Source organism: Microcebus murinus, chromosome 23 (genome assembly GCF_040939455.1).
Source record: "Microcebus murinus isolate Inina chromosome 23, M.murinus_Inina_mat1.0, whole genome shotgun sequence".
NCBI classification, from domain to species: domain Eukaryota; kingdom Metazoa; phylum Chordata; class Mammalia; order Primates; family Cheirogaleidae; genus Microcebus; species Microcebus murinus.
This window is the reverse complement of record NC_134126.1, coordinates 1,764,722-1,791,874: the sequence shown is the minus strand read 5'-3', so window position 1 is coordinate 1,791,874 and position 27,153 is coordinate 1,764,722. Positions and strand designations below refer to the sequence as shown.

At 63.0% G+C, this 27,153-nt stretch overlaps 7 non-coding genes across 7 annotated transcripts; all 7 read left to right on the top strand.

Annotated features, from left to right (window-relative positions):
* The first annotated feature begins 3,531 nt into the window (after positions 1 to 3,531).
* LOC142863915 (5S ribosomal RNA) lies at positions 3,532 to 3,650 on the top strand. Its single transcript, XR_012914580.1, has one exon. It is a non-coding gene; the product is annotated as a 5S ribosomal RNA (ribosomal RNA).
* A 3,761-nt stretch (positions 3,651 to 7,411) lies between these two features.
* LOC142863914 (5S ribosomal RNA) lies at positions 7,412 to 7,530 on the top strand. Its single transcript, XR_012914579.1, has one exon. It is a non-coding gene; the product is annotated as a 5S ribosomal RNA (ribosomal RNA).
* A 3,763-nt stretch (positions 7,531 to 11,293) lies between these two features.
* LOC142863928 (5S ribosomal RNA) lies at positions 11,294 to 11,412 on the top strand. The gene has a single exon (XR_012914593.1). It is a non-coding gene; the product is annotated as a 5S ribosomal RNA (ribosomal RNA).
* Positions 11,413 to 15,188: 3,776 nt separating this feature from the next.
* Positions 15,189 to 15,307, top strand: LOC142863912 (5S ribosomal RNA). The gene has a single exon (XR_012914577.1). It is a non-coding gene; the product is annotated as a 5S ribosomal RNA (ribosomal RNA).
* Positions 15,308 to 19,069: 3,762 nt separating this feature from the next.
* LOC142863911 (5S ribosomal RNA) lies at positions 19,070 to 19,188 on the top strand. The gene has a single exon (XR_012914576.1). It is a non-coding gene; the product is annotated as a 5S ribosomal RNA (ribosomal RNA).
* Positions 19,189 to 22,955: 3,767 nt separating this feature from the next.
* Positions 22,956 to 23,074, top strand: LOC142863910 (5S ribosomal RNA). The gene has a single exon (XR_012914575.1). It is a non-coding gene; the product is annotated as a 5S ribosomal RNA (ribosomal RNA).
* Positions 23,075 to 26,831: 3,757 nt separating this feature from the next.
* LOC142863909 (5S ribosomal RNA) lies at positions 26,832 to 26,950 on the top strand. Its single transcript, XR_012914574.1, has one exon. It is a non-coding gene; the product is annotated as a 5S ribosomal RNA (ribosomal RNA).
* The last annotated feature ends 203 nt before the right edge of the window (positions 26,951 to 27,153 follow it).

Here is a 27,153-nt window from a genome sequence, read left to right as displayed (position 1 = left end):
CACGCTGGAGGAAACCTTGAGAGTCTGAGAGGGGAGGGAGTTCCAGAAGAAGGCCAGGATGTCATTTTGAGGGAGTATGTGACCAGAACTCGTCCCGTTGCTTTTGGGGTTCTATGGGCTACACGCAGGAATCTTTGGTGGTGGCACCTGATGTTGGGGGATCCGGAGTCACACCCAGACCTGCTCCACAGGCCTCCTTTTACTTTTCACTTCGGATTCATTATTTTTAAAAAGTGTCTCTTACCTCTATGATTGCAGTTTCTTTTCTCTCTCTCTTCAAGCAGATGATGGGAGTACAAGTATTCAGGTGACATGTGTTGCCCGTGCCCCCCTCCCCCCTGTGTTCTTTTTTTTTTTTTTTTTTTGAGACAGAGTCTCGTTTTGCTGCCCAGGCTAGAGTGAGTGCCATGGCGTCAGCCTAGCTCACAGCAACCTCAATCTCCGGGCTCAAGCAATCCTGCTGCCTCAGCCTCCCGAGTAGTTGGGACTACAGGCATGCACCACCACGCCCGGCTGTGTTTTTCTATATATATTAGCTGGCCAATTAATTTCTTTCTATTTTTAGTAGAGACGGGGTCTCGCTCTTGCTCAGGCTGGTTTCGAACTCCTGACCTGGAGCAATCCGCCCGCCTCGGCCTCCCAGAGAGCTAGGATTACAGGCGTGAGCCACCGCGCCCGGCCCCCCCCCCTGTGTTCTTATTCATATACCTCTCATGTTGTTCCAGCGTATTGTGGGGGTACCAATGTTAAGGTCGGGTGCCTTGCCCTCTCCAAGCCTCCCCCCTCGGGTCAGAGCTTCAAGTGCGCCCATCCCCCAGTCGGTGCGCACCCACCCCATGCCTAATGGATGTGTATGCCCCTCCCCTCCCCCCACCCGCCCGACACCCACCCGATGAAGGTGACTCCTCTCTGTCCACTTAGGCGTCCATCCGTTCGTACCAATTTGCTGGTGAGCGCGCTCACGTGGTGCTCGTGTGTCCATTCTTGGGATACCTGGCTTACTGGAACGGGTTCCAGCTCTGGCCAGGAGAACACGAGAGACGCCCTCTCACCGCTGCTCCTCACAGCCGAATGGCACTCCGTGGTGTCCACGCGCCACATTTTATTCATGCACTCCTGGATGGATGGGCACTCGGGTGGCTTCCACGTCTTTGCGATTGTGAATTGTGCCCTAACTGTCACCCTAACCCTTACCCAGCCCCCGTCTCCTCTGCCCCTGCCTGAGGCACTCCTCCCCGGCCAGGCCCGTCACTGTCCTGGGCCCCCGCCTGACCGGCTCCTCCCCGCCCGGCCTGTCACCGTCCTCTGCCCCTGCCTGACATGCTCCTTCCCGCCCGCCCGGCCTCTCACCGTCCTCGGCCCCTGCCTGACCGGCTCCTCCGTCGCCTGGGCCTTCCAAGGGCTTGGTGTGGACGCTGCTTCCAGGAAGCCCTCCAGAAACCCGGCAGCAGGGTGGCCGCAGCAGTCTCCAGCAGCCGTCCCTAAGTCGCGTGAGTGCGGGGGACGTGCCCCCGCTGTGCCGCGGGGGCCCAGCCTGGTGTCTTCCCTGAGGCCCTGCGGCTGCCGGCTGGGCTGCCGCTCCCCGCAAGGGGAGAGCCGCGGAGGTGGGGACCGCCTCCTGATGGGGACGTACACGCAGCTCTCCACGTCGGATTCCGGGGCTCTCTGTCCTGCCCGAAGGCCCAGCTGGCCTGCGGGTCCTTAGAGTGGCAAAAACATCCGAAAACTGAGATTGAGGGTCCGGTGGGTGTCTGCACTTTTGTGCTGGGCACCCCAGGGAGGCCCGGGGGCTGGCTGGACAACGTGGTCTGCTGGGCGGGGGGGTTGGAGGAGCAACTGATGCCCTTTGCACTTTGGGTAGCAAGAGTCTGAGGTGTCTCTGAGCCCTGTGCCCTGTGGGGGGGGGCCGGGGGGGAGGAGGAGGAGGAGGAGGAGGAGGACGTGGGAAGGGCCGGGGCCTGCAGTCCTGTTCCCGGGGTGGCACGGCAAGTGGCTTCTTCCACAGGCTGCTTGGCCTGGGCTCCCTGCACCTGGGCCTTTGGAGGACCGGCCCTGTGCTTGCCAACACTTCCTGCAGGGACCCAGAGCTGGGAGGTGGCATCTCTCAGCCCTGGGTCGGGCAGAGCCCCAGCGGGCCATGCCCACAACCTCTCTCAGCACCGGTCCCCCAGAAGGCTCCTTTGGGACCAGGATTCTCTTGCGGTGACTCTTTAAGGTCTGGCCCCTGGATGGAGGGGCACCAGGAGTAGAGGAGCAGGAAGGGGAAGGGGGTGGCCATGCGAGGGGACACTTTGAGGCCGAGTCCCAGCTTCAGCCTGATCCTCCTGGGAACCCCGCTCTGAGACCAGGAGCCGGGCTTCGCATTCCCACAGCAGCCAGTCGTGGGCTGAGGACACCTGGGGCGTTGGGAACTCCCTGGCTTCTCCTTGGTTTAACGTCTAGAGCTGCTTGTGAATCGCGCCGCCACACACACCCGAGCGCAGGTGTCTTCCACACAGACTGCGGGCCTCGCTCTTCTGAATGCCGCTAGCTCGCCACCCACCCACCCACGGGTGAACCTGGTCAGGGTGCTTTCTCTCAGGGGCAGACTCTTTTCCGGGCGGGCTACCGGTGTCTCTGTTTGCTCGTTTCTTTCTTCCATTTCGGGAAAGTCTTCCTTGCTGGGTGTGGAAATCTCCTATGCCTTCCCTCGCCTATTCTGTCAGCTTTCAAATTCTCTTTCAGTTGCCACCCTCACAGATGGATTAGGAAACTCTTTCCGGTGCACTCATTAGTGAAATGACCTCCAGGAAGCTGGAATCCAATATCTAATGGCCGATTTTTAGCGAGTCCACACGCCAGGGTGGTCGGGGTCCAATGCAGCCCCGGCCAGGCCCAGGCCCCTTGGACTGGGCCACAGGAGGACACGGAGGAGGGTCCCGGCCCCCACGAAGCGGTGCCGGCAGTTCTCCACGGGCTTGGGCGTTTTCCAGAGGTAGGAGATGGAGGGGACTGATTTCTTCAGCGCCCCCCAAACCACGCCACCCCACCCCACCCATGGGACACATCCCCAGAGAGAGACGCCCCATACACTGGCTGTGCCCCAGCCCTGGCCCGGGGGAATAGGCGGCAGCCCACCCACAGGGCGAGGGGGGGGCGCAGCTGAAAGGGGTTGTGGGGGAGGGCGGCCCCTGGCTGGGGTCAAAGGGCGAGCGTCCCGCGCGTGCGCAGTCAGCGGGAGGCAGCGACGCGCTGGGGGTGGGCAGCGGGTAGGTGAAGGAGGCCGGGCGAGGAGACGAGGGGGGCTGGGAGGGCTCCACCTTGGCGAGTCCAGCCGTGGAGGCGCATCTTGTGTGAGTGTGAGTGAGTGTGAGTGTGTGTGTGTGTATAGAGAGACAGCCCCCCGCCCCGCCCCGCCCCGCCCCGCCCATCACCCCCGTCCCTGCGAACTCAACCGGCCCGGCCCGGCGCGGGGCCTGGGGCGGGAGGCGGCGGCGGGGAAGCCCAGAGAGGCTCGGCTTCTCGAGCGGGGCAGGGGCGCCCTCCGCCGCCGTCTAGGGCCACACCACCCTGAACGCCCCCGATCTCGTCTGGTCTCGGAAGCTAAGCAGGGTCGGGCCTGGTTAGTACTTGGATGGGAGACCGCCTGGGAATACCGGGTGCCACAGGCTGCTGCTTTTTTTTTTTTTTTTTTTTTTGCCTCTTGTTCTGTCCCCTTTCTGGGAGCGCGGCGGCGGCCCGGGGTGCGGGTCACCCCCACTCTCAGCGCCCGCGCGGTGCCTGGCGCCCCAGCCCGCACCGTGGGGCCTCCTCTTGTCCCAAGCCGCGACACCGCCGCCACGCGGCAGCATGCGTGGCATCTGGACTGTCAGGTCTCAGACCAAAGGTCTGCTCTGTGGGAACCGACACGCTGGAGGAAACCTTGAGAGTCTGAGAGGGGAGGGAGTTCCAGAAGAAGGCCAGGATGTCATTTTGAGGGAGTATGTGACCAGAACTCGTCCCGTTGCTTTTGGGGTTCTATGGGCTACACGCAGGAATCTTTGGTGGTGGCACCTGATGTTGGGGGATCCGGAGTCACACCCAGACCTGCTCCACAGGCCTCCTTTTACTTTTCTCTTCGGATTCATTATTTTTAAAAAGTGTCTCTTACCTCTATGATTGCAGTTTCTTTTCTCTCTCTCTTCAAGCAGATGATGGGAGTACAAGTATTCAGGTGACATGTGTTGCCCGTGCCGGCCTCCCCCCTGTGTTCTTTTTTTTTTTTTTTTTGAGACAGAGTCTCGTTTTGCTGCCCAGGCTAGAGTGAGTGCCATGGCGTCAGCCTAGCTCACAGCAACCTCAATCTCCGGGCTCAAGCAATCCTGCTGCCTCAGCCTCCCGAGTAGTTGGGACTACAGGCATGCACCACCACGCCCGGCTGTGTTTTTCTATATATATTAGTTGGCCAATTAATTTCTTTCTATTTTTAGTAGAGACGGGGTCTCGCTCTTGCTCAGGCTGGTTTCGAACTCCTGACCTGGAGCAATCCGCCCGCCTCGGCCTCCCAGAGAGCTAGGATTACAGGCGTGAGCCACCGCGCCCGGCCCCCCCCCCGTGTTCTTATTCATATACCTCTCATGTTGTTCCAGCGTATTGTGGGGGTACCAATGTTAAGGTCGGGTGCCTTGCCCTCTCCAAGCCTCCCCCCTCGGGTCAGAGCTTCAAGTGCGCCCATCCCCCAGTCGGTGCGTACCCACCCCATGCCTAATGGATGTGTATGCCCCTCCCCTCCCCCCACCCGCCCGACACCCACCCGATGAAGGTGACTCCTCTCTGTCCACTTAGGCGTCCATCCGTTCGTACCAATTTGCTGGTGAGCGCGCTCACGTGGTGCTCGTGTGTCCATTCTTGGGATACCTGGCTTACTGGAACGGGTTCCAGCTCTGGCCAGGAGAACACGAGAGACGCCCTCTCACCGCTGCTCCTCACAGCCGAATGGCACTCCGTGGTGTCCACGCGCCACATTTTATTCATGCACTCCTGGATGGATGGGCACTCGGGTGGCTTCCACGTCTTTGCGATTGTGAATTGTGCCCTAACTGTCACCCTAACCCTTACCCAGCCCCCGTCTCCTCTGCCCCTGCCTGAGGCACTCCTCCCCGGCCAGGCCCGTCACTGTCCTGGGCCCCCGCCTGACCGGCTCCTCCCCGCCCGGCCTGTCACCGTCCTCTGCCCCTGCCTGACATGCTCCTTCCCGCCCGCCCGGCCTCTCACCGTCCTCGGCCCCTGCCTGACCGGCTCCTCCGTCGCCTGGGCCTTCCAAGGGCTTGGTGTGGACGCTGCTTCCAGGAAGCCCTCCAGAAACCCGGCAGCAGGGTGGCCGCAGCAGTCTCCAGCAGCCGTCCCTAAGTCGCGTGAGTGCGGGGGACGTGCCCCCGCTGTGCCGCGGGGGCCCAGCCTGGTGTCTTCCCTGAGGCCCTGCGGCTGCCGGCTGGGCTGCCGCTCCCCGCAAGGGGAGAGCCGCGGAGGTGGGGACCGCCTCCTGATGGGGACGTACACGCAGCTCTCCACGTCGGATTCCGGGGCTCTCTGTCCTGCCCGAAGGCCCAGCTGGCCTGCGGGTCCTTAGAGTGGCAAAAACATCCGAAAACTGAGATTGAGGGTCCGGTGGGTGTCTGCACTTTTGTGCTGGGCACCCCAGGGAGGCCCGGGGGCTGGCTGGACAACGTGGTCTGCTGGGCGGGGGGGTTGGAGGAGCAACTGATGCCCTTTGCACTTTGGGTAGCAAGAGTCTGAGGTGTCTCTGAGCCCTGTGCCCTGTGGGGGGGGGCCGGGGGGGAGGAGGAGGAGGAGGAGGAGGAGGAGGACGTGGGAAGGGCCAGGGCCTGCAGTCCTGTTCCCGGGGTGGCACGGCAAGTGGCTTCTTCCACAGGCTGCTTGGCCTGGGCTCCCTGCACCTGGGCCTTTGGAGGACCGGCCCTGTGCTTGCCAACACTTCCTGCAGGGACCCAGAGCTGGGAGGTGGCATCTCTCAGCCCTGGGTCGGGCAGAGCCCCAGCGGGCCATGCCCACAACCTCTCTCAGCACCGGTCCCCCAGAAGGCTCCTTTGGGACCAGGATTCTCTTGCGGTGACTCTTTAAGGTCTGGCCCCTGGATGGAGGGGCACCAGGAGTAGAGGAGCAGGAAGGGGAAGGGGGTGGCCATGCGAGGGGACACTTTGAGGCCGAGTCCCAGCTTCAGCCTGATCCTCCTGGGAACCCCGCTCTGAGACCAGGAGCCGGGCTTCGCATTCCCACAGCAGCCAGTCGTGGGCTGAGGACACCTGGGGCGTTGGGAACTCCCTGGCTTCTCCTTGGTTTAACGTCTAGAGCTGCTTGTGAATCGCGCCGCCACACACACCCGAGCGCAGGTGTCTTCCGCACAGACTGCGGGCCTCGCTCTTCTGAATGCCGCTAGCTCGCCACCCACCCACCCACGGGTGAACCTGGTCAGGGTGCTTTCTCTCAGGGGCAGACTCTTTTCCGGGCGGGCTACCGGTGTCTCTGTTTGCTCGTTTCTTTCTTCCATTTCGGGAAAGTCTTCCTTGCTGGGTGTGGAAATCTCCTATGCCTTCCCTCGCCTATTCTGTCAGCTTTCAAATTCTCTTTCAGTTGCCACCCTCACAGATGGATTAGGAAACTCTTTCCGGTGCACTCATTAGTGAAATGACCTCCAGGAAGCTGGAATCCAATATCTAATGGCCGATTTTTAGCGAGTCCACACGCCAGGGTGGTCGGGGTCCAATGCAGCCCCGGCCAGGCCCAGGCCCCTTGGACTGGGCCACAGGAGGACACGGAGGAGGGTCCCGGCCCCCACGAAGCGGTGCCGGCAGTTCTCCACGGGCTTGGGCGTTTTCCAGAGGTAGGAGATGGAGGGGACTGATTTCTTCAGCGCCCCCCAAACCACGCCACCCCACCCCACCCATGGGACACATCCCCAGAGAGAGACGCCCCATACACTGGCTGTGCCCCAGCCCTGGCCCGGGGGAATAGGCGGCAGCCCACCCACAGGGCGAGGGGGGGGCGCAGCTGAAAGGGGTTGTGGGGGAGGGCGGCCCCTGGCTGGGGTCAAAGGGCGAGCGTCCCGGGCGTGCGCAGTCAGCGGGAGGCAGCGACGCGCTGGGGGTGGGCAGCGGGTAGGTGAAGGAGGCCGGGCGAGGAGACGAGGGGGGCTGGGAGGGCTCCACCTTGGCGAGTCCAGCCGTGGAGGCGCATCTTGTGTGAGTGTGAGTGAGTGTGAGTGTGTGTGTGTGTATAGAGAGACAGCCCCCCGCCCCGCCCCGCCCCGCCCATCACCCCCGTCCCTGCGAACTCAACCGGCCCGGCCCGGCGCGGGGCCTGGGGCGGGAGGCGGCGGCGGGGAAGCCCAGAGAGGCTCGGCTTCTCGAGCGGGGCAGGGGCGCCCTCCGCCGCCGTCTAGGGCCACACCACCCTGAACGCCCCCGATCTCGTCTGGTCTCGGAAGCTAAGCAGGGTCGGGCCTGGTTAGTACTTGGATGGGAGACCGCCTGGGAATACCGGGTGCCACAGGCTGCTGCTTTTTTTTTTTTTTTTTTTTGCCTCTTGTTCTGTCCCCTTTCTGGGAGCGCGGCGGCGGCCCGGGGTGCGGGTCACCCCCACTCTCAGCGCCCGCGCGGTGCCTGGCGCCCCAGCCCGCACCGTGGGGCCTCCTCTTGTCCCAAGCCGCGACACCGCCGCCACGCGGCAGCATGCGTGGCATCTGGACTGTCAGGTCTCAGACCAAAGGTCTGCTCTGTGGGAACCGACACGCTGGAGGAAACCTTGAGAGTCTGAGAGGGGAGGGAGTTCCAGAAGAAGGCCAGGATGTCATTTTGAGGGAGTATGTGACCAGAACTCGTCCCGTTGCTTTTGGGGTTCTATGGGCTACACGCAGGAATCTTTGGTGGTGGCACCTGATGTTGGGGGATCCGGAGTCACACCCAGACCTGCTCCACAGGCCTCCTTTTACTTTTCACTTCGGATTCATTATTTTTAAAAAGTGTCTCTTACCTCTATGATTGCAGTTTCTTTTCTCTCTCTCTTCAAGCAGATGATGGGAGTACAAGTATTCAGGTGACATGTGTTGCCCGTGCCCCCCTCCCCCCTGTGTTCTTTTTTTTTTTTTTTTTTGAGACAGAGTCTCGTTTTGCTGCCCAGGCTAGAGTGAGTGCCATGGCGTCAGCCTAGCTCACAGCAACCTCAATCTCCGGGCTCAAGCAATCCTGCTGCCTCAGCCTCCCGAGTAGTTGGGACTACAGGCATGCACCACCACGCCCGGCTGTGTTTTTCTATATATATTAGTTGGCCAATTAATTTCTTTCTATTTTTAGTAGAGACGGGGTCTCGCTCTTGCTCAGGCTGGTTTCGAACTCCTGACCTGGAGCAATCCGCCCGCCTCGGCCTCCCAGAGAGCTAGGATTACAGGCGTGAGCCACCGCGCCCGGCCCCCCCCCCTGTGTTCTTATTCATATACCTCTCATGTTGTTCCAGCGTATTGTGGGGGTACCAATGTTAAGGTCGGGTGCCTTGCCCTCTCCAAGCCTCCCCCCTCGGGTCAGAGCTTCAAGTGCGCCCATCCCCCAGTCGGTGCGCACCCACCCCATGCCTAATGGATGTGTATGCCCCTCCCCTCCCCCCACCCGCCCGACACCCACCCGATGAAGGTGACTCCTCTCTGTCCACTTAGGCGTCCATCCGTTCGTACCAATTTGCTGGTGAGCGCGCTCACGTGGTGCTCGTGTGTCCATTCTTGGGATACCTGGCTTACTGGAACGGGTTCCAGCTCTGGCCAGGAGAACACGAGAGACGCCCTCTCACCGCTGCTCCTCACAGCCGAATGGCACTCCGTGGTGTCCACGCGCCACATTTTATTCATGCACTCCTGGATGGATGGGCACTCGGGTGGCTTCCACGTCTTTGCGATTGTGAATTGTGCCCTAACTGTCACCCTAACCCTTACCCAGCCCCCGTCTCCTCTGCCCCTGCCTGAGGCACTCCTCCCCGGCCAGGCCCGTCACTGTCCTGGGCCCCCGCCTGACCGGCTCCTCCCCGCCCGGCCTGTCACCGTCCTCTGCCCCTGCCTGACATGCTCCTTCCCGCCCGCCCGGCCTCTCACCGTCCTCGGCCCCTGCCTGACCGGCTCCTCCGTCGCCTGGGCCTTCCAAGGGCTTGGTGTGGACGCTGCTTCCAGGAAGCCCTCCAGAAACCCGGCAGCAGGGTGGCCGCAGCAGTCTCCAGCAGCCGTCCCTAAGTCGCGTGAGTGCGGGGGACGTGCCCCCGCTGTGCCGCGGGGGCCCAGCCTGGTGTCTTCCCTGAGGCCCTGCGGCTGCCGGCTGGGCTGCCGCTCCCCGCAAGGGGAGAGCCGCGGAGGTGGGGACCGCCTCCTGATGGGGACGTACACGCAGCTCTCCACGTCGGATTCCGGGGCTCTCTGTCCTGCCCGAAGGCCCAGCTGGCCTGCGGGTCCTTAGAGTGGCAAAAACATCCGAAAACTGAGATTGAGGGTCCGGTGGGTGTCTGCACTTTTGTGCTGGGCACCCCAGGGAGGCCCGGGGGCTGGCTGGACAACGTGGTCTGCTGGGCGGGGGGGTTGGAGGAGCAACTGATGCCCTTTGCACTTTGGGTAGCAAGAGTCTGAGGTGTCTCTGAGTCCTGTGCCCTGTGGGGGGGGGCCGGGGGGGAGGAGGAGGAGGAGGAGGAGGAGGACGTGGGAAGGGCCGGGGCCTGCAGTCCTGTTCCCGGGGTGGCACGGCAAGTGGCTTCTTCCACAGGCTGCTTGGCCTGGGCTCCCTGCACCTGGGCCTTTGGAGGACCGGCCCTGTGCTTGCCAACACTTCCTGCAGGGACCCAGAGCTGGGAGGTGGCATCTCTCAGCCCTGGGTCGGGCAGAGCCCCAGCGGGCCATGCCCACAACCTCTCTCAGCACCGGTCCCCCAGAAGGCTCCTTTGGGACCAGGATTCTCTTGCGGTGACTCTTTAAGGTCTGGCCCCTGGATGGAGGGGCACCAGGAGTAGAGGAGCAGGAAGGGGAAGGGGGTGGCCATGCGAGGGGACACTTTGAGGCCGAGTCCCAGCTTCAGCCTGATCCTCCTGGGAACCCCGCTCTGAGACCAGGAGCCGGGCTTCGCATTCCCACAGCAGCCAGTCGTGGGCTGAGGACACCTGGGGCGTTGGGAACTCCCTGGCTTCTCCTTGGTTTAACGTCTAGAGCTGCTTGTGAATCGCGCCGCCACACACACCCGAGCGCAGGTGTCTTCCGCACAGACTGCGGGCCTCGCTCTTCTGAATGCCGCTAGCTCGCCACCCACCCACCCACGGGTGAACCTGGTCAGGGTGCTTTCTCTCAGGGGCAGACTCTTTTCCGGGCGGGCTACCGGTGTCTCTGTTTGCTCGTTTCTTTCTTCCATTTCGGGAAAGTCTTCCTTGCTGGGTGTGGAAATCTCCTATGCCTTCCCTCGCCTATTCTGTCAGCTTTCAAATTCTCTTTCAGTTGCCACCCTCACAGATGGATTAGGAAACTCTTTCCGGTGCACTCATTAGTGAAATGACCTCCAGGAAGCTGGAATCCAATATCTAATGGCCGATTTTTAGCGAGTCCACACGCCAGGGTGGTCGGGGTCCAATGCAGCCCCGGCCAGGCCCAGGCCCCTTGGACTGGGCCACAGGAGGACACGGAGGAGGGTCCCGGCCCCCACGAAGCGGTGCCGGCAGTTCTCCACGGGCTTGGGCGTTTTCCAGAGGTAGGAGATGGAGGGGACTGATTTCTTCAGCGCCCCCCAAACCACGCCACCCCACCCCACCCATGGGACACATCCCCAGAGAGAGACGCCCCATACACTGGCTGTGCCCCAGCCCTGGCCCGGGGGAATAGGCGGCAGCCCACCCACAGGGCGAGGGGGGGGCGCAGCTGAAAGGGGTTGTGGGGGAGGGCGGCCCCTGGCTGGGGTCAAAGGGCGAGCGTCCCGGGCGTGCGCAGTCAGCGGGAGGCAGCGACGCGCTGGGGGTGGGCAGCGGGTAGGTGAAGGAGGCCGGGCGAGGAGACGAGGGGGGCTGGGAGGGCTCCACCTTGGCGAGTCCAGCCGTGGAGGCGCATCTTGTGTGAGTGTGAGTGAGTGTGAGTGTGTGTGTGTGTATAGAGAGACAGCCCCCCGCCCCGCCCCGCCCCGCCCCGCCCATCACCCCCGTCCCTGCGAACTCAACCGGCCCGGCCCGGCGCGGGGCCTGGGGCGGGAGGCGGCGGCGGGGAAGCCCAGAGAGGCTCGGCTTCTCGAGCGGGGCAGGGGCGCCCTCCGCCGCCGTCTAGGGCCACACCACCCTGAACGCCCCCGATCTCGTCTGGTCTCGGAAGCTAAGCAGGGTCGGGCCTGGTTAGTACTTGGATGGGAGACCCCCTGGGAATACCGGGTGCCACAGGCTGCTGCTTTTTTTTTTTTTTTTTTTTTTTGCCTCTTGTTCTGTCCCCTTTCTGGGAGCGCGGCGGCGGCCCGGGGTGCGGGTCACCCCCACTCTCAGCGCCCGCGCGGTGCCTGGCGCCCCAGCCCGCACCGTGGGGCCTCCTCTTGTCCCAAGCCGCGACACCGCCGCCACGCGGCAGCATGCGTGGCATCTGGACTGTCAGGTCTCAGACCAAAGGTCTGCTCTGTGGGAACCGACACGCTGGAGGAAACCTTGAGAGTCTGAGAGGGGAGGGAGTTCCAGAAGAAGGCCAGGATGTCATTTTGAGGGAGTATGTGACCAGAACTCGTCCCGTTGCTTTTGGGGTTCTATGGGCTACACGCAGGAATCTTTGGTGGTGGCACCTGATGTTGGGGGATCCGGAGTCACACCCAGACCTGCTCCACAGGCCTCCTTTTACTTTTCTCTTCGGATTCATTATTTTTAAAAAGTGTCTCTTACCTCTATGATTGCAGTTTCTTTTCTCTCTCTCTTCAAGCAGATGATGGGAGTACAAGTATTCAGGTGACATGTGTTGCCCGTGCCGGCCTCCCCCCTGTGTTCTTTTTTTTTTTTTTTTTGAGACAGAGTCTCGTTTTGCTGCCCAGGCTAGAGTGAGTGCCATGGCGTCAGCCTAGCTCACAGCAACCTCAATCTCCGGGCTCAAGCAATCCTGCTGCCTCAGCCTCCCGAGTAGTTGGGACTACAGGCATGCACCACCACGCCCGGCTGTGTTTTTCTATATATATTAGTTGGCCAATTAATTTCTTTCTATTTTTAGTAGAGACGGGGTCTCGCTCTTGCTCAGGCTGGTTTCGAACTCCTGACCTGGAGCAATCCGCCCGCCTCGGCCTCCCAGAGAGCTAGGATTACAGGCGTGAGCCACCGCGCCCGGCCCCCCCCCCCCCCGTGTTCTTATTCATATACCTCTCATGTTGTTCCAGCGTATTGTGGGGGTACCAATGTTAAGGTCGGGTGCCTTGCCCTCTCCAAGCCTCCCCCCTCGGGTCAGAGCTTCAAGTGCGCCCATCCCCCAGTCGGTGCGCACCCACCCCATGCCTAATGGATGTGTATGCCCCTCCCCTCCCCCCACCCGCCCGACACCCACCCGATGAAGGTGACTCCTCTCTGTCCACTTAGGCGTCCATCCGTTCGTACCAATTTGCTGGTGAGCGCGCTCACGTGGTGCTCGTGTGTCCATTCTTGGGATACCTGGCTTACTGGAACGGGTTCCAGCTCTGGCCAGGAGAACACGAGAGACGCCCTCTCACCGCTGCTCCTCACAGCCGAATGGCACTCCGTGGTGTCCACGCGCCACATTTTATTCATGCACTCCTGGATGGATGGGCACTCGGGTGGCTTCCACGTCTTTGCGATTGTGAATTGTGCCCTAACTGTCACCCTAACCCTTACCCAGCCCCCGTCTCCTCTGCCCCTGCCTGAGGCACTCCTCCCCGGCCAGGCCCGTCACTGTCCTGGGCCCCCGCCTGACCGGCTCCTCCCCGCCCGGCCTGTCACCGTCCTCTGCCCCTGCCTGACATGCTCCTTCCCGCCCGCCCGGCCTCTCACCGTCCTCGGCCCCTGCCTGACCGGCTCCTCCGTCGCCTGGGCCTTCCAAGGGCTTGGTGTGGACGCTGCTTCCAGGAAGCCCTCCAGAAACCCGGCAGCAGGGTGGCCGCAGCAGTCTCCAGCAGCCGTCCCTAAGTCGCGTGAGTGCGGGGGACGTGCCCCCGCTGTGCCGCGGGGGCCCAGCCTGGTGTCTTCCCTGAGGCCCTGCGGCTGCCGGCTGGGCTGCCGCTCCCCGCAAGGGGAGAGCCGCGGAGGTGGGGACCGCCTCCTGATGGGGACGTACACGCAGCTCTCCACGTCGGATTCCGGGGCTCTCTGTCCTGCCCGAAGGCCCAGCTGGCCTGCGGGTCCTTAGAGTGGCAAAAACATCCGAAAACTGAGATTGAGGGTCCGGTGGGTGTCTGCACTTTTGTGCTGGGCACCCCAGGGAGGCCCGGGGGCTGGCTGGACAACGTGGTCTGCTGGGCGGGGGGGTTGGAGGAGCAACTGATGCCCTTTGCACTTTGGGTAGCAAGAGTCTGAGGTGTCTCTGAGCCCTGTGCCCTGTGGGGGGGGGCCGGGGGGGAGGAGGAGGAGGAGGAGGAGGAGGAGGACGTGGGAAGGGCCAGGGCCTGCAGTCCTGTTCCCGGGGTGGCACGGCAAGTGGCTTCTTCCACAGGCTGCTTGGCCTGGGCTCCCTGCACCTGGGCCTTTGGAGGACCGGCCCTGTGCTTGCCAACACTTCCTGCAGGGACCCAGAGCTGGGAGGTGGCATCTCTCAGCCCTGGGTCGGGCAGAGCCCCAGCGGGCCATGCCCACAACCTCTCTCAGCACCGGTCCCCCAGAAGGCTCCTTTGGGACCAGGATTCTCTTGCGGTGACTCTTTAAGGTCTGGCCCCTGGATGGAGGGGCACCAGGAGTAGAGGAGCAGGAAGGGGAAGGGGGTGGCCATGCGAGGGGACACTTTGAGGCCGAGTCCCAGCTTCAGCCTGATCCTCCTGGGAACCCCGCTCTGAGACCAGGAGCCGGGCTTCGCATTCCCACAGCAGCCAGTCGTGGGCTGAGGACACCTGGGGCGTTGGGAACTCCCTGGCTTCTCCTTGGTTTAACGTCTAGAGCTGCTTGTGAATCGCGCCGCCACACACACCCGAGCGCAGGTGTCTTCCGCACAGACTGCGGGCCTCGCTCTTCTGAATGCCGCTAGCTCGCCACCCACCCACCCACGGGTGAACCTGGTCAGGGTGCTTTCTCTCAGGGGCAGACTCTTTTCCGGGCGGGCTACCGGTGTCTCTGTTTGCTCGTTTCTTTCTTCCATTTCGGGAAAGTCTTCCTTGCTGGGTGTGGAAATCTCCTATGCCTTCCCTCGCCTATTCTGTCAGCTTTCAAATTCTCTTTCAGTTGCCACCCTCACAGATGGATTAGGAAACTCTTTCCGGTGCACTCATTAGTGAAATGACCTCCAGGAAGCTGGAATCCAATATCTAATGGCCGATTTTTAGCGAGTCCACACGCCAGGGTGGTCGGGGTCCAATGCAGCCCCGGCCAGGCCCAGGCCCCTTGGACTGGGCCACAGGAGGACACGGAGGAGGGTCCCGGCCCCCACGAAGCGGTGCCGGCAGTTCTCCACGGGCTTGGGCGTTTTCCAGAGGTAGGAGATGGAGGGGACTGATTTCTTCAGCGCCCCCCAAACCACGCCACCCCACCCCACCCATGGGACACATCCCCAGAGAGAGACGCCCCATACACTGGCTGTGCCCCAGCCCTGGCCCGGGGGAATAGGCGGCAGCCCACCCACAGGGCGAGGGGGGGGCGCAGCTGAAAGGGGTTGTGGGGGAGGGCGGCCCCTAGCTGGGGTCAAAGGGCGAGCGTCCCGGGCGTGCGCAGTCAGCGGGAGGCAGCGACGCGCTGGGGGTGGGCAGCGGGTAGGTGAAGGAGGCCAGGCGAGGAGACGAGGGGGGCTGGGAGGGCTCCACCTTGGCGAGTCCAGCCGTGGAGGCGCATCTTGTGTGAGTGTGAGTGAGTGTGAGTGTGTGTGTGTGTATAGAGAGACAGCCCCCCGCCCCGCCCCGCCCCGCCCCGCCCCGCCCATCACCCCCGTCCCTGCGAACTCAACCGGCCCGGCCCGGCGCGGGGCCTGGGGCGGGAGGCGGCGGCGGGGAAGCCCAGAGAGGCTCGGCTTCTCGAGCGGGGCAGGGGCGCCCTCCGCCGCCGTCTAGGGCCACACCACCCTGAACGCCCCCGATCTCGTCTGGTCTCGGAAGCTAAGCAGGGTCGGGCCTGGTTAGTACTTGGATGGGAGACCGCCTGGGAATACCGGGTGCCACAGGCTGCTGCTTTTTTTTTTTTTTTTTTTTGCCTCTTGTTCTGTCCCCTTTCTGGGAGCGCGGCGGCGGCCCGGGGTGCGGGTCACCCCCACTCTCAGCGCCCGCGCGGTGCCTGGCGCCCCAGCCCGCACCGTGGGGCCTCCTCTTGTCCCAAGCCGCGACACCGCCGCCACGCGGCAGCATGCGTGGCATCTGGACTGTCAGGTCTCAGACCAAAGGTCTGCTCTGTGGGAACCGACACGCTGGAGGAAACCTTGAGAGTCTGAGAGGGGAGGGAGTTCCAGAAGAAGGCCAGGATGTCATTTTGAGGGAGTATGTGACCAGAACTCGTCCCGTTGCTTTTGGGGTTCTATGGGCTACACGCAGGAATCTTTGGTGGTGGCACCTGATGTTGGGGGATCCGGAGTCACACCCAGACCTGCTCCACAGGCCTCCTTTTACTTTTCACTTCGGATTCATTATTTTTAAAAAGTGTCTCTTACCTCTATGATTGCAGTTTCTTTTCTCTCTCTCTTCAAGCAGATGATGGGAGTACAAGTATTCAGGTGACATGTGTTGCCCGTGCCCCCCTCCCCCCTGTGTTCTTTTTTTTTTTTTTTTTGAGACAGAGTCTCGTTTTGCTGCCCAGGCTAGAGTGAGTGCCATGGCGTCAGCCTAGCTCACAGCAACCTCAATCTCCGGGCTCAAGCAATCCTGCTGCCTCAGCCTCCCGAGTAGTTGGGACTACAGGCATGCACCACCACGCCCGGCTGTGTTTTTCTATATATATTAGCTGGCCAATTAATTTCTTTCTATTTTTAGTAGAGACGGGGTCTCGCTCTTGCTCAGGCTGGTTTCGAACTCCTGACCTGGAGCAATCCGCCCGCCTCGGCCTCCCAGAGAGCTAGGATTACAGGCGTGAGCCACCGCGCCCGGCCCCCCCCCCTGTGTTCTTATTCATATACCTCTCATGTTGTTCCAGCGTATTGTGGGGGTACCAATGTTAAGGTCGGGTGCCTTGCCCTCTCCAAGCCTCCCCCCTCGGGTCAGAGCTTCAAGTGCGCCCATCCCCCAGTCGGTGCGCACCCACCCCATGCCTAATGGATGTGTATGCCCCTCCCCTCCCCCCACCCGCCCGACACCCACCCGATGAAGGTGACTCCTCTCTGTCCACTTAGGCGTCCATCCGTTCGTACCAATTTGCTGGTGAGCGCGCTCACGTGGTGCTCGTGTGTCCATTCTTGGGATACCTGGCTTACTGGAACGGGTTCCAGCTCTGGCCAGGAGAACACGAGAGACGCCCTCTCACCGCTGCTCCTCACAGCCGAATGGCACTCCGTGGTGTCCACGCGCCACATTTTATTCATGCACTCCTGGATGGATGGGCACTCGGGTGGCTTCCACGTCTTTGCGATTGTGAATTGTGCCCTAACTGTCACCCTAACCCTTACCCAGCCCCCGTCTCCTCTGCCCCTGCCTGAGGCACTCCTCCCCGGCCAGGCCCGTCACTGTCCTGGGCCCCCGCCTGACCGGCTCCTCCCCGCCCGGCCTGTCACCGTCCTCTGCCCCTGCCTGACATGCTCCTTCCCGCCCGCCCGGCCTCTCACCGTCCTCGGCCCCTGCCTGACCGGCTCCTCCGTCGCCTGGGCCTTCCAAGGGCTTGGTGTGGACGCTGCTTCCAGGAAGCCCTCCAGAAACCCGGCAGCAGGGTGGCCGCAGCAGTCTCCAGCAGCCGTCCCTAAGTCGCGTGAGTGCGGGGGACGTGCCCCCGCTGTGCCGCGGGGGCCCAGCCTGGTGTCTTCCCTGAGGCCCTGCGGCTGCCGGCTGGGCTGCCGCTCCCCGCAAGGGGAGAGCCGCGGAGGTGGGGACCGCCTCCTGATGGGGACGTACACGCAGCTCTCCACGTCGGATTCCGGGGCTCTCTGTCCTGCCCGAAGGCCCAGCTGGCCTGCGGGTCCTTAGAGTGGCAAAAACATCCGAAAACTGAGATTGAGGGTCCGGTGGGTGTCTGCACTTTTGTGCTGGGCACCCCAGGGAGGCCCGGGGGCTGGCTGGACAACGTGGTCTGCTGGGCGGGGGGGTTGGAGGAGCAACTGATGCCCTTTGCACTTTGGGTAGCAAGAGTCTGAGGTGTCTCTGAGCCCTGTGCCCTGTGGGGGGGGGCCGGGGGGGAGGAGGAGGAGGAGGAGGAGGAGGACGTGGGAAGGGCCGGGGCCTGCAGTCCTGTTCCCGGGGTGGCACGGCAAGTGGCTTCTTCCACAGGCTGCTTGGCCTGGGCTCCCTGCACCTGGGCCTTTGGAGGACCGGCCCTGTGCTTGCCAACACTTCCTGCAGGGACCCAGAGCTGGGAGGTGGCATCTCTCAGCCCTGGGTCGGGCAGAGCCCCAGCGGGCCATGCCCACAACCTCTCTCAGCACCGGTCCCCCAGAAGGCTCCTTTGGGACCAGGATTCTCTTGCGGTGACTCTTTAAGGTCTGGCCCCTGGATGGAGGGGCACCAGGAGTAGAGGAGCAGGAAGGGGAAGGGGGTGGCCATGCGAGGGGACACTTTGAGGCCGAGTCCCAGCTTCAGCCTGATCCTCCTGGGAACCCCGCTCTGAGACCAGGAGCCGGGCTTCGCATTCCCACAGCAGCCAGTCGTGGGCTGAGGACACCTGGGGCGTTGGGAACTCCCTGGCTTCTCCTTGGTTTAACGTCTAGAGCTGCTTGTGAATCGCGCCGCCACACACACCCGAGCGCAGGTGTCTTCCACACAGACTGCGGGCCTCGCTCTTCTGAATGCCGCTAGCTCGCCACCCACCCACCCACGGGTGAACCTGGTCAGGGTGCTTTCTCTCAGGGGCAGACTCTTTTCCGGGCGGGCTACCGGTGTCTCTGTTTGCTCGTTTCTTTCTTCCATTTCGGGAAAGTCTTCCTTGCTGGGTGTGGAAATCTCCTATGCCTTCCCTCGCCTATTCTGTCAGCTTTCAAATTCTCTTTCAGTTGCCACCCTCACAGATGGATTAGGAAACTCTTTCCGGTGCACTCATTAGTGAAATGACCTCCAGGAAGCTGGAATCCAATATCTAATGGCCGATTTTTAGCGAGTCCACACGCCAGGGTGGTCGGGGTCCAATGCAGCCCCGGCCAGGCCCAGGCCCCTTGGACTGGGCCACAGGAGGACACGGAGGAGGGTCCCGGCCCCCACGAAGCGGTGCCGGCAGTTCTCCACGGGCTTGGGCGTTTTCCAGAGGTAGGAGATGGAGGGGACTGATTTCTTCAGCGCCCCCCAAACCACGCCACCCCACCCCACCCATGGGACACATCCCCAGAGAGAGACGCCCCATACACTGGCTGTGCCCCAGCCCTGGCCCGGGGGAATAGGCGGCAGCCCACCCACAGGGCGAGGGGGGGGCGCAGCTGAAAGGGGTTGTGGGGGAGGGCGGCCCCTGGCTGGGGTCAAAGGGCGAGCGTCCCGCGCGTGCGCAGTCAGCGGGAGGCAGCGACGCGCTGGGGGTGGGCAGCGGGTAGGTGAAGGAGGCCGGGCGAGGAGACGAGGGGGGCTGGGAGGGCTCCACCTTGGCGAGTCCAGCCGTGGAGGCGCATCTTGTGTGAGTGTGAGTGAGTGTGAGTGTGTGTGTGTGTATAGAGAGACAGCCCGCCGCCCCGCCCCGCCCCGCCCCGCCCATCACCCCCGTCCCTGCGAACTCAACCGGCCCGGCCCGGCGCGGGGCCTGGGGCGGGAGGCGGCGGCGGGGAAGCCCAGAGAGGCTCGGCTTCTCGAGCGGGGCAGGGGCGCCCTCCGCCGCCGTCTAGGGCCACACCACCCTGAACGCCCCCGATCTCGTCTGGTCTCGGAAGCTAAGCAGGGTCGGGCCTGGTTAGTACTTGGATGGGAGACCGCCTGGGAATACCGGGTGCCACAGGCTGCTGCTTTTTTTTTTTTTTTTTTTTTGCCTCTTGTTCTGTCCCCTTTCTGGGAGCGCGGCGGCGGCCCGGGGTGCGGGTCACCCCCACTCTCAGCGCCCGCGCGGTGCCTGGCGCCCCAGCCCGCACCGTGGGGCCTCCTCTTGTCCCAAGCCGCGACACCGCCGCCACGCGGCAGCATGCGTGGCATCTGGACTGTCAGGTCTCAGACCAAAGGTCTGCTCTGTGGGAACCGACACGCTGGAGGAAACCTTGAGAGTCTGAGAGGGGAGGGAGTTCCAGAAGAAGGCCAGGATGTCATTTTGAGGGAGTATGTGACCAGAACTCGTCCCGTTGCTTTTGGGGTTCTATGGGCTACACGCAGGAATCTTTGGTGGTGGCACCTGATGTTGGGGGATCCGGAGTCACACCCAGACCTGCTCCACAGGCCTCCTTTTACTTTTCTCTTCGGATTCATTATTTTTAAAAAGTGTCTCTTACCTCTATGATTGCAGTTTCTTTTCTCTCTCTCTTCAAGCAGATGATGGGAGTACAAGTATTCAGGTGACATGTGTTGCCCGTGCCGGCCTCCCCCCTGTGTTCTTTTTTTTTTTTTTTTTGAGACAGAGTCTCGTTTTGCTGCCCAGGCTAGAGTGAGTGCCATGGCGTCAGCCTAGCTCACAGCAACCTCAATCTCCGGGCTCAAGCAATCCTGCTGCCTCAGCCTCCCGAGTAGTTGGGACTACAGGCATGCACCACCACGCCCGGCTGTGTTTTTCTATATATATTAGTTGGCCAATTAATTTCTTTCTATTTTTAGTAGAGACGGGGTCTCGCTCTTGCTCAGGCTGGTTTCGAACTCCTGACCTGGAGCAATCCGCCCGCCTCGGCCTCCCAGAGAGCTAGGATTACAGGCGTGAGCCACCGCGCCCGGCCCCCCCCCCCCGTGTTCTTATTCATATACCTCTCATGTTGTTCCAGCGTATTGTGGGGGTACCAATGTTAAGGTCGGGTGCCTTGCCCTCTCCAAGCCTCCCCCCTCGGGTCAGAGCTTCAAGTGCGCCCATCCCCCAGTCGGTGCGCACCCACCCCATGCCTAATGGATGTGTATGCCCCTCCCCTCCCCCCACCCGCCCGACACCCACCCGATGAAGGTGACTCCTCTCTGTCCACTTAGGCGTCCATCCATTCGTACCAATTTGCTGGTGAGCGCGCTCACGTGGTGCTCGTGTGTCCATTCTTGGGATACCTGGCTTACTGGAACGGGTTCCAGCTCTGGCCAGGAGAACACGAGAGACGCCCTCTCACCGCTGCTCCTCACAGCCGAATGGCACTCCGTGGTGTCCACGCGCCACATTTTATTCATGCACTCCTGGATGGATGGGCACTCGGGTGGCTTCCACGTCTTTGCGATTGTGAATTGTGCCCTAACTGTCACCCTAACCCTTACCCAGCCCCCGTCTCCTCTGCCCCTGCCTGAGGCACTCCTCCCCGGCCAGGCCCGTCACTGTCCTGGGCCCCCGCCTGACCGGCTCCTCCCCGCCCGGCCTGTCACCGTCCTCTGCCCCTGCCTGACATGCTCCTTCCCGCCCGCCCGGCCTCTCACCGTCCTCGGCCCCTGCCTGACCGGCTCCTCCGTCGCCTGGGCCTTCCAAGGGCTTGGTGTGGACGCTGCTTCCAGGAAGCCCTCCAGAAACCCGGCAGCAGGGTGGCCGCAGCAGTCTCCAGCAGCCGTCCCTAAGTCGCGTGAGTGCGGGGGACGTGCCCCCGCTGTGCCGCGGGGGCCCAGCCTGGTGTCTTCCCTGAGGCCCTGCGGCTGCCGGCTGGGCTGCCGCTCCCCGCAAGGGGAGAGCCGCGGAGGTGGGGACCGCCTCCTGATGGGGACGTACACGCAGCTCTCCACGTCGGATTCCGGGGCTCTCTGTCCTGCCCGAAGGCCCAGCTGGCCTGCGGGTCCTTAGAGTGGCAAAAACATCCGAAAACTGAGATTGAGGGTCCGGTGGGTGTCTGCACTTTTGTGCTGGGCACCCCAGGGAGGCCCGGGGGCTGGCTGGACAACGTGGTCTGCTGGGCGGGGGGGTTGGAGGAGCAACTGATGCCCTTTGCACTTTGGGTAGCAAGAGTCTGAGGTGTCTCTGAGCCCTGTGCCCTGTGGGGGGGGGCCGGGGGGGAGGAGGAGGAGGAGGAGGAGGAGGAGGACGTGGGAAGGGCCAGGGCCTGCAGTCCTGTTCCCGGGGTGGCACGGCAAGTGGCTTCTTCCACAGGCTGCTTGGCCTGGGCTCCCTGCACCTGGGCCTTTGGAGGACCGGCCCTGTGCTTGCCAACACTTCCTGCAGGGACCCAGAGCTGGGAGGTGGCATCTCTCAGCCCTGGGTCGGGCAGAGCCCCAGCGGGCCATGCCCACAACCTCTCTCAGCACCGGTCCCCCAGAAGGCTCCTTTGGGACCAGGATTCTCTTGCGGTGACTCTTTAAGGTCTGGCCCCTGGATGGAGGGGCACCAGGAGTAGAGGAGCAGGAAGGGGAAGGGGGTGGCCATGCGAGGGGACACTTTGAGGCCGAGTCCCAGCTTCAGCCTGATCCTCCTGGGAACCCCGCTCTGAGACCAGGAGCCGGGCTTCGCATTCCCACAGCAGCCAGTCGTGGGCTGAGGACACCTGGGGCGTTGGGAACTCCCTGGCTTCTCCTTGGTTTAACGTCTAGAGCTGCTTGTGAATCGCGCCGCCACACACACCCGAGCGCAGGTGTCTTCCGCACAGACTGCGGGCCTCGCTCTTCTGAATGCCGCTAGCTCGCCACCCACCCACCCACGGGTGAACCTGGTCAGGGTGCTTTCTCTCAGGGGCAGACTCTTTTCCGGGCGGGCTACCGGTGTCTCTGTTTGCTCGTTTCTTTCTTCCATTTCGGGAAAGTCTTCCTTGCTGGGTGTGGAAATCTCCTATGCCTTCCCTCGCCTATTCTGTCAGCTTTCAAATTCTCTTTCAGTTGCCACCCTCACAGATGGATTAGGAAACTCTTTCCGGTGCACTCATTAGTGAAATGACCTCCAGGAAGCTGGAATCCAATATCTAATGGCCGATTTTTAGCGAGTCCACACGCCAGGGTGGTCGGGGTCCAATGCAGCCCCGGCCAGGCCCAGGCCCCTTGGACTGGGCCACAGGAGGACACGGAGGAGGGTCCCGGCCCCCACGAAGCGGTGCCGGCAGTTCTCCACGGGCTTGGGCGTTTTCCAGAGGTAGGAGATGGAGGGGACTGATTTCTTCAGCGCCCCCCAAACCACGCCACCCCACCCCACCCATGGGACACATCCCCAGAGAGAGACGCCCCATACACTGGCTGTGCCCCAGCCCTGGCCCGGGGGAATAGGCGGCAGCCCACCCACAGGGCGAGGGGGGGGCGCAGCTGAAAGGGGTTGTGGGGGAGGGCGGCCCCTGGCTGGGGTCAAAGGGCGAGCGTCCCGGGCGTGCGCAGTCAGCGGGAGGCAGCGACGCGCTGGGGGTGGGCAGCGGGTAGGTGAAGGAGGCCGGGCGAGGAGACGAGGGGGGCTGGGAGGGCTCCACCTTGGCGAGTCCAGCCGTGGAGGCGCATCTTGTGTGAGTGTGAGTGAGTGTGAGTGTGTGTGTGTGTATAGAGAGACAGCCCCCCGCCCCGCCCCGCCCCGCCCCGCCCATCACCCCCGTCCCTGCGAACTCAACCGGCCCGGCCCGGCGCGGGGCCTGGGGCGGGAGGCGGCGGCGGGGAAGCCCAGAGAGGCTCGGCTTCTCGAGCGGGGCAGGGGCGCCCTCCGCCGCCGTCTAGGGCCACACCACCCTGAACGCCCCCGATCTCGTCTGGTCTCGGAAGCTAAGCAGGGTCGGGCCTGGTTAGTACTTGGATGGGAGACCGCCTGGGAATACCGGGTGCCACAGGCTGCTGCTTTTTTTTTTTTTTGCCTCTTGTTCTGTCCCCTTTCTGGGAGCGCGGCGGCGGCCCGGGGTGGGGGTCACCCCCACCCTCAGCGCCCGCGCGGTGCCTGGCGCCCCAGCCCGCACCGTGGGGCCTCCTCTTGTCCCAAGCCGCGACACCGCCGCCACGCGGCAGCATGCGTGGCATCTGGACTGTCAGGTCTCAGACCAAAGGTCTGCTCTGTGGGAACCGACACGCTGGAGGAAACCTTGAGAGTCTGAGAGGGGAGGGAGTTCCAGAAGAAGGCCAGGATGTCATTTTGAGGGAGTATGTGACCAGAACTCGTCCCGTTGCTTTTGGGGTTCTATGGGCTACACGCAGGAATCTTTGGTGGTGGCACCTGATGTTGGGGGATCCGGAGTCACACCCAGACCTGCTCCACAGGCCTCCTTTTACTTTTCACTTCGGATTCATTATTTTTAAAAAGTGTCTCTTACCTCTATGATTGCAGTTTCTTTTCTCTCTCTCTTCAAGCAGATGATGGGAGTACAAGTATTCAGGTGACATGTGTTGCCCGTGCCCCCCTCCCCCCTGTGTTCTTTTTTTTTTTTTTTTTTGAGACAGAGTCTCGTTTTGCTGCCCAGGCTAGAGTGAGTGCCATGGCATCAGCCTAGCTCACAGCAACCTCAATCTCCGGGCTCAAGCAATCCTGCTGCCTCAGCCTCCCGAGTAGTTGGGACTACAGGCATGCACCACCACGCCCGGCTGTGTTTTTCTATATATATTAGCTGGCCAATTAATTTCTTTCTATTTTTAGTAGAGACGGGGTCTCGCTCTTGCTCAGGCTGGTTTCGAACTCCTGACCTGGAGCAATCCGCCCGCCTCGGCCTCCCAGAGAGCTAGGATTACAGGCGTGAGCCACCGCGCCCGGCCCCCCCCCCTGTGTTCTTATTCATATACCTCTCATGTTGTTCCAGCGTATTGTGGGGGTACCAATGTTAAGGTCGGGTGCCTTGCCCTCTCCAAGCCTCCCCCCTCGGGTCAGAGCTTCAAGTGCGCCCATCCCCCAGTCGGTGCGCACCCACCCCATGCCTAATGGATGTGTATGCCCCTCCCCTCCCCCCACCCGCCCGACACCCACCCGATGAAGGTGACTCCTCTCTGTCCACTTAGGCGTCCATCCGTTCGTACCAATTTGCTGGTGAGCGCGCTCACGTGGTGCTCGTGTGTCCATTCTTGGGATACCTGGCTTACTGGAACGGGTTCCAGCTCTGGCCAGGAGAACACGAGAGACGCCCTCTCACCGCTGCTCCTCACAGCCGAATGGCACTCCGTGGTGTCCACGCGCCACATTTTATTCATGCACTCCTGGATGGATGGGCACTCGGGTGGCTTCCACGTCTTTGCGATTGTGAATTGTGCCCTAACTGTCACCCTAACCCTTACCCAGCCCCCGTCTCCTCTGCCCCTGCCTGAGGCACTCCTCCCCGGCCAGGCCCGTCACTGTCCTGGGCCCCCGCCTGACCGGCTCCTCCCCGCCCGGCCTGTCACCGTCCTCTGCCCCTGCCTGACATGCTCCTTCCCGCCCGCCCGGCCTCTCACCGTCCTCGGCCCCTGCCTGACCGGCTCCTCCGTCGCCTGGGCCTTCCAAGGGCTTGGTGTGGACGCTGCTTCCAGGAAGCCCTCCAGAAACCCGGCAGCAGGGTGGCCGCAGCAGTCTCCAGCAGCCGTCCCTAAGTCGCGTGAGTGCGGGGGACGTGCCCCCGCTGTGCCGCGGGGGCCCAGCCTGGTGTCTTCCCTGAGGCCCTGCGGCTGCCGGCTGGGCTGCCGCTCCCCGCAAGGGGAGAGCCGCGGAGGTGGGGACCGCCTCCTGATGGGGACGTACACGCAGCTCTCCACGTCGGATTCCGGGGCTCTCTGTCCTGCCCGAAGGCCCAGCTGGCCTGCGGGTCCTTAGAGTGGCAAAAACATCCGAAAACTGAGATTGAGGGTCCGGTGGGTGTCTGCACTTTTGTGCTGGGCACCCCAGGGAGGCCCGGGGGCTGGCTGGACAACGTGGTCTGCTGGGCGGGGGGGTTGGAGGAGCAACTGATGCCCTTTGCACTTTGGGTAGCAAGAGTCTGAGGTGTCTCTGAGCCCTGTGCCCTGTGGGGGGGGGCCGGGGGGGAGGAGGAGGAGGAGGAGGAGGAGGACGTGGGAAGGGCCGGGGCCTGCAGTCCTGTTCCCGGGGTGGCACGGCAAGTGGCTTCTTCCACAGGCTGCTTGGCCTGGGCTCCCTGCACCTGGGCCTTTGGAGGACCGGCCCTGTGCTTGCCAACACTTCCTGCAGGGACCCAGAGCTGGGAGGTGGCATCTCTCAGCCCTGGGTCGGGCAGAGCCCCAGCGGGCCATGCCCACAACCTCTCTCAGCACCGGTCCCCCAGAAGGCTCCTTTGGGACCAGGATTCTCTTGCGGTGACTCTTTAAGGTCTGGCCCCTGGATGGAGGGGCACCAGGAGTAGAGGAGCAGGAAGGGGAAGGGGGTGGCCATGCGAGGGGACACTTTGAGGCCGAGTCCCAGCTTCAGCCTGATCCTCCTGGGAACCCCGCTCTGAGACCAGGAGCCGGGCTTCGCATTCCCACAGCAGCCAGTCGTGGGCTGAGGACACCTGGGGCGTTGGGAACTCCCTGGCTTCTCCTTGGTTTAACGTCTAGAGCTGCTTGTGAATCGCGCCGCCACACACACCCGAGCGCAGGTGTCTTCCACACAGACTGCGGGCCTCGCTCTTCTGAATGCCGCTAGCTCGCCACCCACCCACCCACGGGTGAACCTGGTCAGGGTGCTTTCTCTCAGGGGCAGACTCTTTTCCGGGCGGGCTACCGGTGTCTCTGTTTGCTCGTTTCTTTCTTCCATTTCGGGAAAGTCTTCCTTGCTGGGTGTGGAAATCTCCTATGCCTTCCCTCGCCTATTCTGTCAGCTTTCAAATTCTCTTTCAGTTGCCACCCTCACAGATGGATTAGGAAACTCTTTCCGGTGCACTCATTAGTGAAATGACCTCCAGGAAGCTGGAATCCAATATCTAATGGCCGATTTTTAGCGAGTCCACACGCCAGGGTGGTCGGGGTCCAATGCAGCCCCGGCCAGGCCCAGGCCCCTTGGACTGGGCCACAGGAGGACACGGAGGAGGGTCCCGGCCCCCACGAAGCGGTGCCGGCAGTTCTCCACGGGCTTGGGCGTTTTCCAGAGGTAGGAGATGGAGGGGACTGATTTCTTCAGCGCCCCCCAAACCACGCCACCCCACCCCACCCATGGGACACATCCCCAGAGAGAGACGCCCCATACACTGGCTGTGCCCCAGCCCTGGCCCGGGGGAATAGGCGGCAGCCCACCCACAGGGCGAGGGGGGGGCGCAGCTGAAAGGGGTTGTGGGGGAGGGCGGCCCCTGGCTGGGGTCAAAGGGCGAGCGTCCCGCGCGTGCGCAGTCAGCGGGAGGCAGCGACGCGCTGGGGGTGGGCAGCGGGTAGGTGAAGGAGGCCGGGCGAGGAGACGAGGGGGGCTGGGAGGGCTCCACCTTGGCGAGTCCAGCCGTGGAGGCGCATCTTGTGTGAGTGTGAGTGAGTGTGAGTGTGTGTGTGTGTATAGAGAGACAGCCCGCCGCCCCGCCCCGCCCCGCCCCGCCCATCACCCCCGTCCCTGCGAACTCAACCGGCCCGGCCCGGCGCGGGGCCTGGGGCGGGAGGCGGCGGCGGGGAAGCCCAGAGAGGCTCGGCTTCTCGAGCGGGGCAGGGGCGCCCTCCGCCGCCGTCTAGGGCCACACCACCCTGAACGCCCCCGATCTCGTCTGGTCTCGGAAGCTAAGCAGGGTCGGGCCTGGTTAGTACTTGGATGGGAGACCGCCTGGGAATACCGGGTGCCACAGGCTGCTGCTTTTTTTTTTTTTTTTTTTTTGCCTCTTGTTCTGTCCCCTTTCTGGGAGCGCGGCGGCGGCCCGGGGTGCGGGTCACCCCCACTCTCAGCGCCCGCGCGGTGCCTGGCGCCCCAGCCCGCACCGTGGGGCCTCCTCTTGTCCCAAGCCGCGACACCGCCGCCACGCGGCAGCATGCGTGGCATCTGGACTGTCAGGTC